The 20,893-nt window shown below is 39.3% G+C and overlaps 1 protein-coding gene across 22 annotated transcripts in view; it reads left to right on the top strand.

The window, feature by feature from the left end:
- The window catches only part of ATE1 (arginyltransferase 1), a 189,366-nt gene that overhangs the window by 68,978 nt on the left and 99,495 nt on the right, over positions 1-20,893 (top strand). The window lies entirely within an intron of this gene.

Here is a 20,893-nt window from a genome sequence, read left to right as displayed (position 1 = left end):
AGTTGGGGACTTCAGGACAACTTTCTCAGTAATTGATAGAACATTTAGACAGGAAATTAGAAGTAAAATAGGAGGCACGAACAACACTACCACACAGTACGCTCAAGAGTAGCAGTGCACGGGGTGTTGGCTAGCTATATGTATACCCCCCTTTAATTGCATGCAAATTAAAGGGTGGGGTTATTCAGAAATCTCTAGAGAGGGGGCAGTAACTTCCGGATGTTGCCATGGTCTTTGTAAACTGTCATGGCACTGGTGGGAGTGTCTTATGCCAATGAACAGTAAGGGCAACTAGAGGTCACTTTTGATGCCATCTGCTGGTTCCTGCTGGTTTTTTCATTTCATTCTGTCGGGACCGGCAAATAAGTCCTACAGGTTTCCTACCTCAGTAGTATTCGTTTGGCTGTTAGGAAGAAAAGAGGCCTGGCACGTTAGCTCATGCTTGTAATCTCAGCACTTTGGGAGGTTGAGACAGGTAGATGACTTGAGCTCAGGAGTTTGAGACCAGCCTGGGCAACATGGCAAAACCACGTCTCTACAAAAAAAAAAAAAAAAAAAAAAAAAAAATTAAAAAAATTAATCAGTTGTGGTAGTGTGTGCCTGTAGTCCCAGCAATTCTGGAGGCTGAGGTAGGAGGATCACCTGAGCCCAGGAGTTCAAGGCTGCAGTAAGCCTTGATCACAACACTGCACTCCAAAGAAAGAAAAGAAAGGACCATAGGAACCTAGCCATCTGTTGAGTCTGTCAGTGTATGAAGTATCATTGCTTGGAGTAGCTGTAGATATCAAGGTCTCTCCAATGGCTAGAATTCAGAAGGAATGGCTGTTACTCAAAACTGGGTCCTGTACGGAGCTTGCAGAGGCAGCAGTAAAGGGATGAGGTGGGCTGAAGGTTGAGTTGGTAAGCTGAGGAAGGGAGTTAATTTTACTGAATGAAGAGAACACCGAAAATCAAATATCCAGAAAGCTGGCCCAAATTCGAGAGCAGTGGAGATAAGGCTAGGAAGAGGGCTGAGCTGGTGAATTGGGGTAAGCTTTTACCTGCTCTCTGATCTAAGGCCTGGGAGGCTCCGCTGTGTTTAAAGAGCCAGGCCCAGGGAACAAAAAGGTAACTACTCGGGGGACTAGGCATCTTCAGAGAATAATTGGCACTCTGCTCTTGGTACTGAATTGAATCAGAAGTGGAAAGCTAGGCTGTGGCTTGATCCATTGGGCAAAAGCAGAAAATAGGAGTACGTTTTGTTGTTACTCTAGTCATGAGGGCTTACGGTACTTCAGTTAGTTTTTGGATGTGACCTGATAATTGAGTCAGTGTAAGTTGCAGCCATATATCTCATGATATCAACTGGAAGTCTTTTCCTAGAAACCAGTCCCATATGATAAATGTACCAAAGTTGATTTCTGAGAATAAAAGAAAGTACACTTAGAATAGAAAACTAAACATTAAATAAAAAATGCCAGGAGTTTCCTGGCTGAAGATTTTCCTGCTTGGGGCTTGGATTAGTATAGGCATCTTAAAATCCAAGTCATTCAAGACATCTTTTGGCTGGGTCAGTCTTCCTTTAGCGAGTAGTGGTGTTGCTGCAAGCACCTTTCAGTTGTGTTGAAAATTAGGGTCATCTGCCTTGACAATTTTCATTGCCCATTGGATGTGCATGAATGCTTCAGAAAATGTTTGAATAGAAAATCCTGGGGTGGATTAGTTTCCATGGGGACATCAGTCTTGTTTGATGTTGGCAGTCATTGAGTTCTCAGTCTGGGTTGTCACTGTGGGATGTATTTTTCCCTCATAAGAAATATTGTAAAAGGAGTCTCAAATTGAACTGACGTTAAGTAAGGGCTCACATAAGCATAGTTACTCTGGATTCTAAGGTGTTTACTAGAGTGCTTAATAAACATTGACCTGTAGAATTGAGAAGTTTGGGATTCTGTTACTTAGCCTTTTTGACAGTGCCTCACTAAAAGTCTTTTTGTTGGAGAATTAGGATTTAAAATAAAAGGAAACGTCAAAGTAAAGAAAATAACTTAAATAACAACGCCCTGATATTTATCTATTTGTTCTGCAGTAAAAATGCAGAAGTAATTTTCTTATTTCTGTCCAACTTATTAAAAAATTTACTGTACTTCCTTTCTCAATTACATAAGCTTGGTAAAGTTTCTTTAAAATTTTTATTTCAGTGCTTCTAGTATTAAGTTGTGAATGTTGAGGTAAACCTTTTTTGCTTTCATGGAAACATTTAAATTCCAAAGAATTATGTCATTGACAAATACATTTCTTTGTTCATCCTTTGGTTTAGTAAGTGGCTAAAATCTCTTACCTCTTGAGTTGACTAGAGCATGTTGATACAGTGTGATTGTGTGTTGGCATGGTGGACTGCAGAAGCAGTGTCCAGCAAGACAGACACTAAACTGAGAGTTGGGAATTTCAGGCTTTGGTCTTTCCTAGCATTCCCCTAAATTGGCTTTGTGGCCTTGAGCAAGCCCCTCCCTGACCCTTCCTTTTCTCACTTACAGAGTAAGAGTATTCCAGATAAAGAGGTCCCTCAAAACTAAGTGAACTTAGCCAACATGTCAACACGTATTATAGCGTTTTCTCATTCTTAGCTATTATGACCAACGCCAATAAAACTCACTTCCCCAACCTACTATACTTTCTCAAGTTTTGTCTCCACTATGCTGTTTTATGTTCTGTAACAAGCTGCCACTTTGGAATAATCCTACTCACATTTTCCTTAAAAAGCAAGTCTTTTTTACAAAAATTATTTTATATTTTTTGAGATGGAGCCTCACTGTGTCACCCAGTCTGGAGTGCAGTGGCACGATCTTGCTCGCTGCAACCTCCACCTCCCAGGTTCAAGCGATTCTCCTGCCTCAGCCTTCCAAATAGCTGGGATTACAGGCACCTGCCACCATGCCTGTCTAATTTTTGTATTTTTAGTAGAGACGGGGTTTCACCATGTGGGCCAGGTTGGTCTTGAACTCCCGACCTCAAGTGATCCACCCACCTTGGCCTCCCATAGTGTTGGGATTACAGGCATGAGCCACCATGCCTGGCCTAAAAATCAAGTCTTACACCATTACTCTGCTGACACAAATGTATGTCTCTTACTTTTGCCCTTAATATGGCCTGAACCATCCATATTAATTACATCTCTTAATAAAATAATAACTTTTCTTTCATAGGGAGAACTGGGAGGTGGCTCATTGAGAAGTAACTGTTTTATATGAGCATTATAACAGACTGAGAAAGTATGTAAATGTCACAAATTTCACGATTTTCTTACATATCCTTTTTTTCTTTCTTCCTTTTTTCTGGAGACGGAGTTTTGCTCTTATTGCCTAGGCTGGAGTGCAATGGCGCGATCTCAGCTTACGGCATCCTCCACCTCCCGGGTTCAAGCTATTCTCCAGCCTCAGCCTCCCGAGTAGCTGGGATTATAGACATGTGCTACCACGCCTGGCTAATTTTGTATTTTTAGTAGAGATGGACTTTCTCCATGTTGGTCAGGCTGGTCTCTAACTCCCGACCTCAGATGATCTGCCCGCCTTGGCCTCCCAAAGTGCTGGGATTACAGGAGTGAGCCACCGTGCCCGGCCCTTACATATCGCTTTTATACCTTCTTATATACATTTTAAAGTGGCAAGGATGAGCATGTTTGTTGACAGACCCCAAAGATGTAGCCATTCTGTAGTGTGTGTGTGTGTGTGTGTGTGTGTGTGTGTGTGTGTGTGTATAAAATAAGGAAAAGTAGGTAAACTTTTAATTATGGTCATTGTTTTAGTGTTTGTTCCTAGTTAGAAACTATTCAGGTATCCAAAGATGATTTAAGTTGTTGATTTACATTAATTTATGTTTTAAAATTACCTAAGGATCTTCAAAGTTATGGGGAAGCCAACCCAAACCAAAATATATAAAAATGTTTGTCATTTGTTCAGCATCACTAGGGGAAATACAAAGCAAAACCCAAATGAGATATCACTTCATACCTATTAGGTGGGCTATTATCAAAAAAATGGAAAACGGTAAGTGTTGGCATGGTTGTAGAGAAATTGGAGCTCTTGTGCATTGCTGGTGGGAACATGAAATGGTACAGCTGCAGTGGAAAAATGTGTAACAATTCCTCAAAACATTAAAAGTAGAATTACCATGTCATCTGGCAATTCCACTTGTGGTGCATATATACACAAAAGAAAATAGGGACTTGAACAATATAGCAGTGTTCAGAGCAGCATCATTCACAGTAGCCAAAGGTAGAAGCAACCCAAGTATTTGTCAGTGGATGAATGGATAAACAAAATGGTGTATAGATATGATGGAATATTATTCAGCCTTAAAAAGGAGGGAAATTCTCAATCACACATGCTGGATGAACCTTGGCAATATTATGCTAAGTGCAATAAGCCGATTACAAAAGGACAAATATTATATGATCTACTTACATGAGGTACATAGAGTAGTCAAGTGGCTACAGCTAGAAAGTGAAGTGATGGTTGCCAGGGGCAGCGGAGAGGAGAGAATGGAGAGTTAATTATTTAATGGGTACATAGTTTCTGTCTGGGATGATCAAAAAAATTATGGATGGATTGTGTGGATAGTTACATGATAATGTGAATGTACTTGATGACGCTAAACTGTACACTTACAAATTGTTAAAATGGGTACCTAGGTTGATTCTGTTTATTTGCTGTTGTGAATAGAGCTATGATGAATGTCTGAGTGCCTGTGTCTTTTTGGCAGAATGATTTATTTTCCTTTGGGTATATGCCCAATAATGGGATTGCTGAGCCAAATACTATTTTTAGTTCTTTGAGAAATCTCTACACTGCTTTCCACAGTGGCTGAACTAGCCCATCAAAGGTGGAGTGGATAAAGAAAATGTAGTACATATACACCATGGAATACTATGCAGCCATAACAAAGAACAAAATGATGTCTCTTGTAGCAGCATGGATGCAGCAGGAGACCATTATCCTAAGCAAACCAACACAGAATCAGAAAACCACATGTTCTTGCTAAAGTGGGAGCTAAACCTTGGGTACACATGGACATAAAGATGGGAACAGTAGACACTGGAGGCTATGATAAAAAGAAGGGAAGTGGGGCAGGGGTTGAAAAACTAACTGTTGGGTACTAGGCTTACTACCTGGGTGTTGGGACCATCTGTATCCCAAACCTTAGTATCGTACAACATACCTGTGTAACAAACCTGCATCTGTACTCTGAGTCTAAAATAAAAGTTGAAATTTTTAAAAAACCCAAAGTGAAGTAAACAAGAAAAATAAAAAAGTGGTTCAAACAAATTTTATGGATATTTTACTATAAATAAAAAAGTCTAAGCAATGTTTATCGGAATTATAATTCAATTTAGTTGAACACAAACTTACATTTTTCAAATTCTTCAGCATTACAGAGGTATGATGTTAGCTTTTTTGATTAGTAAACCAATGAGTAGTTTTGGAAGTTCAGTTGAACTATTCTCATTAGAAACCAACCCCTACATAGGCATCCTTCATTTTGTTACGCTTCATTGTACTTGTCAGATATGCTGTTTTTTACAAATTGAAGGTTTGTGGCAATCCTATGTTGAACAAGTCTGTTGGTGTCATTTTTCCAGCACCATTTTTTGGCACTGAAATATTTTTAAATCAACATATATATATTATATTTAGATGTGCTATTGCACACATAATAGACTACAGCATAGTGTAAACAATATTCACTGGAAAACCAAAAAATTTATGTGATTTGCCTTATTGTGATATTCACTTTATTGCAGTGGTCTGGAACAAAATCCATAGTACCTGCAAGGTATGTCTATATTATTACTATTATCTTTTTGAGCCAGATTGTGGCTCTGTCACCCAGGCTGGAGTGCTGTAGCGTGATCTTGGCTCACTGCAGCCTCCTCCTCCTGGGTTCAAGCGATTCTCCTGCCTCAGCCTCCTGAGTAGCTGGTATTACAGGTGCCCACCACCACACCCGGCTAATTTTTGTGTTTTTAGTAGAGACAGGGTTTCTTTATGGTGGCCAGGCTGGTCTCCAACTCATGCCCTCAAGTTATCTGCTCGCCTTGGCCTCCCAAAGTGCTGGGATTACAGGTGTAAGCCACTGCGCCCTGCCAGGTATGCCTGTATTATTTTTAAAAATCCATTCATGTATTATACTTAATACTGATAATTCTGAGAAAAGAGATAACTTTTTTCCCCTCAGACCAAACATTTTAAACTAGCTTTATTTAGCCAAAGGTTTACCTTAGTTATATATACTTGGATTCTTTTTTTTTTTTTTTTTTTTTTTTTATTTGAGCTGTAGGTTTGCTCATGTTGCTCAAGTCAGAGTGCAGTGGTGTGATCTCAGCTCACTGCAGTCTCCGTCTCCTGGGTTCAAGTGATTCTCCTGCCTCAGCCTCCCGAGTAGCTGATATTACAGGTGCCCACCACCACACCTGGCTAGTTTTTGTATTTTTAGTAGAGAACAGGGTTTCAACATATGTTGGCCAGGCTGATCTCGAACTCCTGACCTTGGGTGATCCTCCCACCTCAGCCTCACCTGGCCTATACTTGGATTCTTAAAAATGTTTCTGAGCTAGCAGTTTCTGTTAAGAGTTTCTTTAGTTTCTGTGAATTTGGAGAATATTTTAATTTATATACATGCTTTCTCATCTCTGTAAATCAGTTTTACAGAGCTCTTCTGTTTAAGAGCTGTAACATGTAATTTATTAATACCCTCTGGAGGTAGGAAAATATTTCACATACAATGAAAATAATGGCTTTTTCGAATTATAGATGCAGAAACATGTAGAAGGCTTTTCGTTTCAGTTCTACAACTTTAGCCATAGATCACAAGTAAACAGAGAAACTCATTGTTTCAGATCTCACAAGAGCTGTTCTCCTTGATTGATTAACTCACAAATATACAAATAGAGAAACAAAAGGACTAACAAACCAGATTCTCCATCATCTGTCATCCAACAGAGAATAGGTTTCTGTCATCCATCCAACAGAGACTGTAAATGAAATCTACCTATTACTGTTACAATCTTGCCAGTGCACCATGTTTCAGTCTTGCCATCTGAGGTAGTACCTGGAGTTCTTTGTCTCACGACCAAGAAAATTAAGGAGTGTGGACACAGAGTGATATTGGAGCGAAAGTTTAATAAGCGAAAGAAAAAAGCTGTCCACAGCAGAGAGGGGGCCCAGGAGAGGGTTGCCATTTTTACAGTTGAATACAAAAGCTTTTATAAGAATCCCCCCTCATCTCTGTAGCTGTTTGTGTAACTTCCCTTACCTGTGAAGCTGTCTGTGTAACGCCCCTTATCTGTGCAGCTGCAGGCATGTCTTTAGGCAAGCACAAAGTACAGCTTCTCTTGGTTGTGTAACTGTGGGTATGTTTTGTGTAAGGTCCACCCCTCCCTGTGCAAATTCCCATGGAACCAACTGTGTACATGCCTGAAAAGGGAAGGAAACTTTTTCCTGAGAGCCTGTGGATTACACCAAAAACAAAGGCTTCTATATTGGGCCTTGCTTTCTTACCTGTGCAGCTGTAGCTTGAGTTTTTGCCAGGCTGCTCTATTTGTGCCTGCAGCTTGATTTTTTAGGGTGTTTCTGTGTTTGAAGGAGTTTTACCGAAGACCCATCCTAACTGTCTGCCTGTTTTTTTTCCTTTCTCATTACTACCATCACTAGGGATAATATATTGGTCATGAGTGAACCGGAAACACAAAGGCACAAACTTAGTGGAGAAGGAGAAAAATACATAGAGAAACAGTGAGCAAAGTTGGAGCTTTATGGCTGCGTGGGCGTCTCTTTGGGAGCCAAGAAAAATTGTTTTAAGCTTAACAGACTGTGAGGTGTGTTTCTCATTTACTTAGCTCCGTCAAGTCTATTTGAGCTTCTGAGTGGATGACCTCCAGAACTGCTGACTATAATTTTTAAAAAGATAAAATTGTGACCTTCATGCAAATAGAGGATGAACACATGCCAAATATTGACTCAGTTAGTGCAAAACCAGTAAGGCATTAAAACTGGTACAAAGAGCATTTAAGAGTATGTATAGATATTAAGATATATGCATGTGATTTAATATGCATGTGATTGAACTGGTTATTGTCTTACATGGTGGTAAACCATAACCTTTGGGATTATTTGTTCCCCACCCCAACAGAAATCTACAAGTTAACCTCTGCACCTGCAGAGTTGTAAAATAACCCAGTCAATAGAAAATCAAGCCTAGAGCTTCACTGAAAGAATACCCAGTGCTATAGTCTGACTGTTGGTAGTCCCCCAAAATTTATATGTTAGAACCTAATACTCGGTGTCATAGTATTCTAAGAGGTGAGGCCTTTTGGAAAGTGATTATGCTGTACATGCTCTGCCCTAAATAATGGGATTACGTGCCCTTATAAAAGTGGTTGAAGGAGCTGCCTTCCCTACCATCATGTGAGGAGACAGAAGGCACCATTTATGAGTAACAAACCCTCACCAGAGACCAAATATGTTGGTGCCTTGAACTTGCACTTCCCAGCCTTGAGAATTGTGCACGGTGAGTCTCTATAAAATGCCCAGTCTAAAGTATCTTGTTATAGCCACCTGGATAGACTAAGACACCCAATAATTACTCTTTTCAGATAATCTTTCTACCACCTATTTTTTTTTTTTAACAATGATTTAGGTTGAGTATTCCTTATCTGTTCTATTTAATAATTACACATTAAGTATTCCATATCTGAAATGCCTGGAAGCAAAGTATTTCGGATTTTGGATTTTTTCAGATTTTGGAATATTTTCATTATACTTACTGGTTGAGCATCCCAAGCTTGAAAATCTAAAATCTGAAATGCTCCAATGAGCATTTCCTTTGAACATTATTTCTCAGTGCTCAAAAAGTTTCTGATTATGGAGCATTTTTGGGATGCCTGACCTGAATCAGTAATTCTTCAATTTAGTTTTTTTTTTTTTTTTTTTTTTTTTGAGACGGAGTCTCGCTTTGTTCCCCAGGCTGGAGTTCAGTGGCACAATCTCTGCTCACTGCAAGCTCCACCTCCTGGGTTCACGCCATTCTCCTGCCTCAGCCTCCTGAGTAGCTGGGACTACAGGCGCCCACCACCACGCCCGGCTAATTTTTTATATTTTTGGTAGAGACAGGGTTTCACCGTGTTAGCCAGGATGGTGTCGACCTCCTGGCCTCGTGATCTGCCTGCCTCGGCCTCCCAAAGTGCTGGGCCACTGCGCCCGGCCTCTTCAATTTAGTTTTTTAAAACTCTTTTGATTATAACATTAATGCATGTTTATTGAAACATACAGAAAATAGAGAAAAAGAATTTAAAAATTACTCATAATCGTTCCATTGATAATACTAAATTGATTTTCCCCTGTCTTTAGTGTCTAATTGTCAGCCAGAAAATTAGGAATCTGTTGCACTTGATTTTTAAGTAACTTATATAAAACTGTGTGCTATTTTAACAGTGAGCATTACTAGTTGCATTCTCCAAATTTATTATTTTTTCATTTCTTAACTGTAGACTATTATTTCAAAATTTTAAATTTAGTTTTTGGTGTTTTAAAGAAATCATAGATTTTGAAGCCACAGTGGCTTAGCACATCTTTGTGTTTCTATTATTTATTTATTTTTTTGAGACAGAGTCTTGCTGTGTCGCTCAGGCTGGAGTGCAGTGGTGCGATCTCAGCTCACTGCAACCTCCACCTCCCGGGTTCAAGTGATTTTCCTGCCTCAGCCTCTCAAGTAGCTGGGATTACAGGCACCTGCCACCATGCCCGGCTAATTTTTGTATTTTTAGTAGAGAAGGGGTTTCACCATGTTGGCCAGGCTGGTCTCAAACTCCTGACCTCAAGTGAGCTGCCTGCCTCTGCCTCCCAAAATGTGTGTTTCTATTTTTCAAACTTCGGTGAAGTATTTCATGAAACTGTTAAAAAAAATAAATAAAAAAGCAAAACAGTTGCAGGACTAAGTTATTTTAACACAATGCAGACTTTGTATCAGGTGCCTAAAAGGATTACCTTTGGGTACCTCCATTAACTGTTATTTACTAAAAATTCGGGACATTAATTGTCTAATCATAGATTTTTGTGTTGTACAGGTACAATGTGGGAGAGGTATTTTCAGCTGCTTTGGAAGAGAGGAGAACTCAGGTTCTGCTCTCTTAAAGCCCCTGAAGACTTTCAGTCTTCCTATCTTTGAACTTCGTAGTAAATCCCCTCAAATACTGGCCTGATGCCTGGCATATGACTCTCCAGTCTCCTGTTCTTTTGAGCCTTTTCAGTTTTCTGGGCATAACTAAGGTACATAGAAGCAGGTGGGTAAAGAGACAGGTATACTTTATCAGAGTAAATATGCACCCATTTTGGGAGCAGTTTGACTGGAAGCCAGAATTAGCCTATTAATATTGATGACATTTCTACACAGTGCTTTTGGTATTATACCACATAGGTCATTAATCACAGAAGTCATTCCTTTCCTCCCCAACATTTAGGGTGGTTTTTCTTTTGTATAGGTAGAGGTGAAATTTATTATTATTTTTTCTTGTTATCAGCTAAATCCTTGAAATTGAGGAATTAGTTAATTAATTCTTTCACATATCCAAAATATGCAAAACTGCAGACTGGTAAAGATAAATTACTAAATTTTGCTAATCACATGACAGGTTTATGTATGAGGAAATGAAAGATAACTGCTGTTTAAGTAACTTTGCTGTTAAGTTAGCTACTGATGTAATTTTGTAGACTCCATCTCAAAAAAACAAAACAAAACAAAAACAAAAACTGACCTAAACTTTTTATAGTCTGCAAAGTGCTTTTATTTGTATATTGTAATTTCTCAAAACTAATGACAATTGAGACTGACCGGTAGTATGATTCTTGTTCGAAAAATGCAGACATTGAAACTTTTATTTTTTATGTTTTTATTTTTTGAAACAGGGTCTTGCTCTGTTGCCCAGGCTGGAGTGCAGTGGCACAATCTTGCCTCACTGCAACCTCTGCCTCCCAGGATCAAGCGATCCTCCCACCTCAGCATCCAGAGTAGCTGGGAGTACAGGCATGTGCCACCACACCTGGCTACTATTTGGTATTTTTAGTAGAGATAGGATTTCGTCATGTTGCCAGGCTGGTCTCAAACTCTTGGACTCAAGCGATCTGCCCACCTCAGCCTCCAAAGTGCAGAGATTACAGCTGCGAGCCACCACACCCTGCCTGGACACTTAAATTCTTTCTTTTTTTTTTTTTGAGATGGAGTCTCGCTCTGTCGCCCAGGCTGGAGTGCAGTGGTGCTATCTCGGCTTACTGCAAACTCCACGTCCCAGGTTCACGCCATTCTCCTGCCTCAGCCTCCCGAGTAACTGGGACTCCAGGCTCCCGCCACCATGCCTGGCTAATTTTTTGTATTTTTAGTAGAGACGGGGTTTCACCGTGTTAGCCAGGATGGTGTCGATCTCCTGGCCTCGTGATCCACCCACCTCGGCCTCCCAAAGTGCTGGGATTACAGGCGTGAGCCACCGTGCCTGGCCTGAAACTCTTAAAAGAAGTTAAATTACTGTCTTTCTTAGTTCAAATAGCCAGAAAAGTGTACAGTGGAGTTAGGGCTCAAATCCAGATCTTTTGACTTTGAATCCTATAACCTGCTCACTTTCTATTTGCCGCTTACAGTTGGCAGGCTCCTCTCCTACCTGTATTTCCAAAATAGATGGATATCAGTGATTCTCAAGAGTGTGGCCTGGTAATGCCAGGGGTCCCTGAGGCCCTTTCAGAGGGTCCTCAAGTTCAAAATTATTTCGTGATACCAAGACATGATTACCTTTTTGACTAAGGTTTAAGGAAATACAATTCCACATATTGAAGTAGAATTCTCAAGGCAGTAAATAGAGAATGGTAAGTGAATTAAGGAGGCTTCTCTAGGAATGGATGACTGAGCCTCCTGGAAAGCTAAGTTAAGGGACTGTTGTAAGACATAGCTCTTTTGGACCTAGTTGGGGTGGGGTGGTAGAGGAGAGTATAGAGAGTTGGAGGATACCCCTCCAGTGGGCTAAATAATTTGTATGTATGTATTGTTTAGTGTTGATTCTATTTTAAAAACAGGTTCATTCTTGGTGTTTTCAAGCTTCTCTGTGTTAGGACATATAACGAAATGCTTATGTTGTTAATTGCTGCATGGAATACTCAATGCAACTGTGTGGATAGGTTGAGGTAATTCACCACTTCATTATTTGATAGTGAGTTAGTTTCTAGTTTTTCTCTATAAAAACAATACTGCATGACCACTCTTATAGATAAATCTTTGTATTGATTCTTCAGTAAGGGCAAACTCCTAGCTGCAGCATGACCAGATGTGTTCATAAACAAACATCAGACATGTTTGTTAAATCAGTTTATGGTATTGGAGGGCAGGCACTGAATTTTTTTTTTTTTTCCTGAATTTCTTAGCTAGGCGTGAGTGATCTGGGGGTTCTGGCTGCTCTAGCTGCAAGGAATGCAAAGAGAATCAATATCTCAGGCTCACCTCCAACTTATTCTCCACAGCTGCCATGTACCTGTTGAAAAAAATTGTACTGATTGACTTACTAGCCAAATTGAGAAGAGCAGATCATTATTAACCAAGAGTGCTGAGTCGACCAGTTATCTTTTAGGAAAATGGCCTCTGACCTGCTTTTCTTGGATCATCTGTGAAGTGATGGGAGGCAGAGTAGATAGGTATATAGCTTATTGTTTCCTAAGTAATTATGAGGCAGCCCATATCTTACAGGAAGTGCTCTGCATTTGGGGAAGACCCCAGCTTCCACAGGAATTGAGAGATGGGAGTAATGTCTATGGTAGGACAAATTGGTTATGACTGGACTCAGGGGAGAACAAACCTATGAAGTAACTGAAACAGGTTTTCAGATGGGAGGTCCAGGGATGAGAAACATGATGAAAATCAGAAACTGAGAAGGTAATTGTAATTTGAACAAGTATTTCCAGCTGGTACAACAAGTAAGACTGATTTATATTTAGGCTTAACAGAATGCATTGTTTATTTAATAATGTGCTTATTGAGATTATACTTATGTTCTTTTTTTTTTTTTTTTTTTTTTTTTTTTTGAGACGGAGTTTTGCTCCTGTTGCCCAGGCTGGAGTGCAATGGGGCGATCGTGGCTCACTGTAACCTCCACCTCCAGAGATCAAGCAATTCTTGTGCCTCAGCCTCCTGAGTAGCTGGGATTACAGGTGTGTGCCACCACGCCTGGCTAATTTTTGTATTTTTAGTAGAGAAGGGGTGTCACCACGTTGGCCAGGCTGGTCTTGAACTCCTGACCTCAGGTGATCTGCCTGCTTCGGCCTCCCAAAGTGCTGGGATTACAGGCATGAGCATACTTATGTTCTTAATAAATACTTTTTTTTGTGTGTGTGTGTGTGTGTGTGTGTAGAAGGAGTCTCGCTCTGTCACCCAGGCTGGAGTGCAGTGGCGTGATCCTGGTTCACTGCAACCTCCGTCTCCTGGGTTTAAGCAGTTCTCCTACCTCAGCCTCCCAAGTAGCTGGGATTACAGGCGCCCGTCACCATGCCCAGCTAATTTTTGCATTTTTAGTAGAGACAGGGTTTCACCATGTTGGCCAGGCTGGTCTCGAGCTCCTGACCTCAGTTGATCCTCCCGCCTTGGACTCCCAAAGTGCTGGGATTACAGGCATGAGCCACCGCACCTGGCCCATTTTTTTTTTTTTTTTTTTTTTTGAGTTTCATTCTTGTTGCCCAGGCTGGAGTGCAATGGCGCGATCTTGGCCCACTGCAGCCTCTGCCTTCCGGGTTCAAGCGATTTTCCTGCATCAGCCTCCTGAGTAGCTGGGATTACAGGCCCCCACCACCACACCTGGCTAATTTTTTGTGTTTTTAGTAGAGACGGGGTTTTGCCATGTTGGCTAGGCTGGTCTCGAACTCCTTGCCTCAAATGATTGGCCTACCTCTGCCTCCCAAAGTATTGGGATTACAGGCATGAGCCACCACACCCAGCCGATAAATACGTTTTTTAATGAATGAATGAATGAACACACATTAGATTTAATGAGTCCTAGAATGATATACTACACTGAAGTTATGGAAGAATTTAGACTTATTTTAGAGCTGCCTAATTAGCTTTTGACTTGTCAGTTTTCTGACATTTGACAGGCTTTCCACCTTAAATATCACAGACTGACAGCTTTTCTTAGTTTCCATGTCACCGCAGTGGCTGCTTTCGTTCACAATTATTATTATTATTTTTTTGATGGAGTCTTGCTCTTGTCGCCCAGGCCAGGGTTCAGTGATGTGATCTCAGCTCACTGCAACCTCCGCCTCCCAGGTTCAAGTGATTCTTTTGCCTCAGCCTCCCGAGTAGCTGGGATTACAGGCATGTGCCACCACACCCGGCTAATTTTTTGTAGTTTTAGTAGAGATGGGGTTTCACCGTGTTAGCCAGGATGGTCTCGATCTCCTGACCTCGTGATCCGCCCGCCTCGGCCTCCCAAAGTGCTGGGATTACAGGTGTGAGCCACCACACCTGGCCTGTTCACAATTATTATTTTTTCTTTTTTTGAGATGGAGTCTCGCTCTGTCCCCATGCTGGAGTGCAGTGGCATGATCTCAGCTCACTGCAACCTCTGACTCCCTGGTTCAAGCAACTCTCCTCCTCAGCCTCCTGAGTAGCTGGGATTACAGGCACATGCCACCACGCTAGGCTAATTTTTGTATTTTTAGTAGAGACGGGATTTCACTGTGTTGACCAGGATGATCTCGATCTCCTGAGCTCGTGATCTGCCCACCTTGGCCTCCCAAAGTGCTGCGATTACAGGCATGAGCCACCGTGCCTGGCCTTTCACGATTATTATTATTATTACTATTTTTGAGACAGAGTCTCGCTCTGTTACCCCGGCTGGAGTACAGTGGCACGATCTCGGCTCACTGCAACCTCCGCCTCCCGGGTTCAAGCGATTCTCCTGCGTCAGCCCCCTGAGTAACTGGGATTACAGGTACCCACCACCATGCCCTGCTAATTTTTTGTATTTTTAGTAGCGACAGGATTTCACTGTGTTGGCCAGGCTGGTCTTGAACTCCTGACCTTGTGATCCACCCACCTCGGCCTCTCAATGTGCTGGGATTACACGCGTGAGACACTGCACCCGGCCACATGATTATTTTTAAAGACAGGTAGTCTCATTCCTATCAGCCTTGAGGCTTACGTTTTTAAAAGATGGTTTTCATAAAATTCACTAATATGTAGAAATTTGTTTATTTCTTGTTACATAGTTGGGCCTTCTGATTTCTGAGGTAGGTGGTTAGGCTTCCAGTTCAGTAGCATGTTAGATAGAATATTGGTGTCCATTCACTGTTGTAGTTATAACAGGTTAACATTTCTTCCAGTTTTCTTTTGGTTAGTGCTTGTTTTTGCTCACCTGCTTTACTCTTTGTATTGTATCTGTTTCTATGGAAATAAAGACTTTTTTAAAGAGCAATGCTGTATATGACAGTGAATACTAAAACTGGTTTTTGACATAATTTATCATTCATGGAAACGCTTTAAAGTTTAAAGGTGTATTTATTGCCCAGATAACATTTTATTTATTTATTTATTTATTTATTTATTTAGGCAGGCTAGTCAAATGAATCAGTGGGAATGGAGAAGGAACAAAGAAATCTGTACTGGTTGTTATCAGTTAGTCGTAAACACTACCGCCCTCAGACCAGCCCCAAACAGCATTTTAACACCACCAATGGAAGTCTGAGAAATTGCTGATGGTGCTAGCGCCTTAGTAAATCCTCTCTTGTGGTGGTTGTTAACCTTGATAATCTCCACAGTTAATCCATTTTCTTCCTTTCATACAATACTCTTTGGAAGGGAGTTGTGTGCGGCCTGCACTTAAGTAGTAGGGAGTTATGCTCCCCTACCTTTAGGGCAGAATAGCTACATAAACTGTCTGGAATTCTTCTGCATGGGAGATTTGTGTCTTCTGCCTCATTTATTAATTTATTCAATCATATATATCAGTGTGGACTAATGAATATTTATTTCATACTTGAGATTATAAAGTCAGTACTGTTTTATTTTGTTGCTCAGATTGTTCTGGCTTTGTGCATTGGTTGCTCTTTCAATAGACTTCTGTGCTCCATTGGTATACCCCCTCAATGTTGGGTATTTTGGTTTTGGGTTTTTTTTTTTTTTTTTTTTGAATAGTACTACTTTACTTTCTGGTACTTCAAGCTGATCTTGTATATTTCCTGCCTGAGTTCTGGAATCAGCTATTTCTCCTTGGGGGCCCTGGTTTCTTTTATTGCAGAATAGTGTTAGACACCAAGATCTGGGTGCTAGGAATGCTCATTGCTCCTGGGGTGTTGTTTCTTCTAGACCCTCTCAGCTGACAGAACAAAGAAATATGTGTGTATGCTAATGCATATATATGCACATATCTATAATCTGTGCACATTTATAAATATTTCTGTGTGTAACTGTGCATCTATACTAAGCTAAACATGAGTTCTTATTAGTGTCTCCAACTCTAATCCATTAGCACATGAATCTTTGTACCTTTTTTCCGTTGCTTATCTGTACATTCCCACTCTTAACTGTAAGAAACCTGATTCTTACTATCTGCCATCCGTTTACTGAATTGGTCACCTCCAGTATTCATGTGTAGAAGTATCAGAATTGTTAACCAGTAACTCTATGGGAAACAACTTTATCAAGTAGGATACGGTGTTTAGGTGCAGAGTTCCTTTTACCTTCATTCTTAGAAGCCGCTTTCGTTTCCAGAGTTGCTTAGGTCAGCACCTTTCCCCTCCCTCAGGACTTTCAGTAAGGTGGTTTCATACATTTGTAATATAGTTAGATTCACTTGTCACAGCTTGTGTTTCTTCCTGGGACGCTGCAACCTCCTAAATGATTTTTTAAAAATTTGTATGCATTACAATTCATTCTTTTGTGTTGTAATGTTCTATGGGTTTTTGATGATCTATTATTGCTGCAATATCATATAGAATAGTTTCACCACCTAAAAGTTCCTGTGCTTCATCTATTCATCATTCCCCTAATAGCCCACAAACTCCTGCCAACACTAATCTTTTTATTGTCCCTGTAGTTTTGCCTTTTACAGAGTCTTCAGGCATACCTTGGAGATAGTGTAGATTTGGTTCCAGACCATTGCAATAAAGTAAATATCATGATAAAGTCACTTGCACAAAATTTTTGGTTTCCCAGAGCATATAAAGGTTATGTTTACACTGTAGTCTCTTAAGTATGCAGTAACATTATATCTGAAAAAACAACATACATACCTTAAATAAAAAATGCTTTATTGCTAAAAAATGCTAATGACATGAGCACATGCTTAGAAAAATTGTCCCAATAGACTTGCTAATGGGGTTGCCACAAACCTTCAGCTTTTTTTTTTTTAAACTCATTATCTGTGAAGCACAATAAAACAAAGTGCAATTAAATGAGACGTGCCTATAATTGGAATCGTGCAGGATATAGCCTTTTCAGATCGGCATCTTTCACTTAGCAGTATGTAAAGTTTCTTGTGTGTGTGTCTTGATAGTTATTCTGTTTATTGCTGAATAATCTTTCATTGTGTGGATGTACCATAGTTTATCCATTTGCCTATTGAAGGACATCTTGGTTGCTTCCAGTTTTGTGTGGTTATCAATAAAACTGTTATAAACATTCACTTATAGGGTTTTAGGTTTTTGTGTGACATAAGTTTTCAAATCAATTAGATAAATACCTAGGAATGTGATTGCTCTTTTTTATGTTGAGATCTTTAATTTTATGAGAAACTCCTAAATCATCTATACCATTTTACATTCCCACCATCTGAATGAGAGTTCCTGTTACTCTGCATCCTTACCAGCATTTGGTATTTATTCAGTTTTTGGATTTCAGCCACTCTAGTAGTTTTGAGGTATTATCTCATTGTTTTAATTTGCAGTTCCCTAATGGTAAGTGATATTGAGCATCTTTTCATATGTTTGTTTGCTATTTGTACATCTTGGGGTGAGGTCTCTGTTCAGATCATTTGCCCCTTCTCCCTTATTTTTAAAAATAAAGACAGGGTCTTGCTCTGTCGCATAGGCTGAAGTGCAGTGGCACGATCTTAGCTCACTGCAGCCTTGAACTCCTGGGCTCGGAGGATCCTCCCACGTCGGCCTCCCAAAGCACTGGGGTTAGAGGCATAAGCCACCGCACCCAATATTTTGCCTACTTTTTAATTGGGTAGTTGTTCTTGTTGAATTTTGAAAGTCTTTGTATATTTTGGATACCAGTTCTTTATTAGATATGTCTTTTACAAGATTTTCTCCCAGTCTGTGACTTGAGTTTTTAACAATGTTTTTCACAGAGCAGAAGTTTTTAATTTCAATAAAGTACAACTTAGCAGTTTTTTTGTTTCATGAATTGTGCTTTTGGTGTTTTATCTAAAAACTCATTGACAAACCTAAGTTCACCTAGATTTTCTTTTATATTATCATCTAGAAGTTTTCTGGTTTCTCATTTTATATTTAGGTTTATGGTCCATTTTGAGTTAATTTTTGTGAAAGGTGTAACGTCTGTGTCTGGATTCCTTTTTTTTTTTTTTTTTTGCGTATCGATGTCTGGTTGTTAACGGCACCATTTATTGTAAAGAGTATTCTTTATCTATTGCATTGCCTTTGCTGCTTTGTCAAAGATCATTTGACTGTATTTGTGTGTGTCTGTTTTATCTCATTGACCTATGTCTGTTCTTTCACCAATACCACTCTATCTTGATTATTACAGGTTTATAGCAAGTGCTGACATTGGGAGTGTCAACACTTTTTTCCAACTTTTTTCTTTCACAGTATTGGGTCGGCTAGTCTGAGACTTCTGTCTCTACATAAACTTTAGAATCAGTTTTTTGATAGCTGCAAAATAGCTTGCTGAGATTTTGATTGTGATTACATTAAATGTATATATCAACTTAGGAAAAACTGAGGTCATGACAATGTTGTCTTCTAATCCATGTACACATAATATTTTTCTGGTTTTTTAGATCTTTGATTCCTTTTGTCAGAGTTTTGTAGTTTTCTGTATATATTTTGATTTATAACTAAACATTTCATTTTTTGTTGTATTGTAAATGGTATTGTTTTCTTAATTTCAAATTCCAGTCATTGTTGGTATATAGAAAAGCAACTGACTTTTGTATATTACCCTTGTATTCTGGGACCTTGCTGTAATTGCTTATTTCAGTTTTTTGTTGTTACTGATTTTTGTTTGTTTGTTTTAACCTACCTCAGTCACGTTATCTATAAAGAAAGACAGGCTTTTCCTCCTTCCCAGTCTATACACCTTTTATTTCCTTTTCTTATTGCGCAAGCTAAGCCTTCTAATATGATGTTGACTAGGAGTGATGAGAGGGGATATCCTTACCTTGTTCTTTCTTACTAGTAAGTATGCTGTTAGCTGTGGGTTTTTGCATATATATTATTTAGCCAATTGAGAAAACTTTCCTCTGTTCCTAGTTTGTTAAGAGTGATTAGCCATGAACAGGTGTTGGGTTTTGCCAGTAATGTTTCCTGCATCAATTGATATGATCATATGATACTTCTTCTTTTGACCTATTGATGTGGTGAATTACATTGATTGTTCATTAATTACCTTTTAAAAAGCTGCTTTTCCAATGTGAAGTCAGCCTTGCACACCTAGAATAAATTTCTCTTTTGTTCATGATATAATTCTTTTTATATATTGTTGGATTTGATTTGCCAATATTTTGTTGAGGATTTTTGCATCTGCGTTCATGAGAGATTGATTTGTAGATTTATTTTCTTGATTTTTTTGCTTGGTTTTGGTGTTATTCAACCTGTTCTCATTTTTGTTTATTCTCTTCTAGCTTTTATTCATATACATTCTCTGATTTTAGCTGTGTGAAAATGATGTACAAGTAGTGTTGTATTTGTTCACTTGAATTAGTAATCTCTAACATTCACTCAGTCTCCAGGAAAGCCTGTTTTATGCTGCTTGATAATGTTCTTTATATTGTTTTCATTTAAGATCAGTTATATTTAAAATGTTGAATTTTAAAATGAGAAATGTCATTTAACTAGCTATATTTACAGGAAGATGGTTATATTCTGAAATCTCTAGATTTTTCCTGTGAAGTTATAGTTAAATTAAGATAATAATGAAGAATAACTTTGTTTTCCTTTGACTAATAAGGAGAAGTATCATAGTCCTTTGTACTTACACAAGAACTCTCACCTAGAAGATATAATGGGGTTGTGTACCTTCTCAGAGCTGGGACACTCACAGAACAGGCTTAACTGGCAGTATCTCACCCCACCCTTTTCTTTTATGTTCCTCATATTTTTCTCATGCATTTCTTTCCTAACCTTTGTGTGAAATAGAAGAACATAGTTTATTTATTTATTTATTTATTTATTTATTTATTTTATTTCAGTAGGTTTCTGGGGAGCAGGTGGTGTTTAGTAAGTCCTTTAGTGGTGATTTCTGAGATTTTGGTGCAGCCATCACCTAAGCAGTGTACACTGTACCCAATGTGTAGTCTTTTATCCCTCACCCCCTCTTGCCCTTCCGTCTAAGTCCCCAAAGTCCATTGTGTCATTCTTATGTTTTTGTGTCCTCATAGCTTAGCTCCCTCTTATAAGTGAGAAGATACAATGTCTGGTGTTCCATTCCTGGGTTACTTCACTTAGAATAATGGTCCTCAACTCTATCCAGGTTGCTGCGAATGCCATTATTTTGTTCCTGTGTATGCCTGAGTAGTATAGAAATGGAAGGACATAGTTTAATAGTGATTTTCTTACCCTGTAAAATGCTGTATTTCCTATTGTCAAGTATTAAAACAAGTAAATTGAAGAAAACATGAATTGATTTCTCTTTTTGAATTTTGTATTTAGTCAGT

This window comes from Pongo pygmaeus, chromosome 8 (genome assembly GCF_028885625.2).
Source record: "Pongo pygmaeus isolate AG05252 chromosome 8, NHGRI_mPonPyg2-v2.0_pri, whole genome shotgun sequence".
Classification (NCBI taxonomy): Eukaryota; Metazoa; Chordata; class Mammalia; order Primates; family Hominidae; genus Pongo; species Pongo pygmaeus.
The sequence above is the reverse complement of the archived record's forward strand: the minus strand, read 5'-3'. Positions and strand labels throughout refer to the sequence as shown.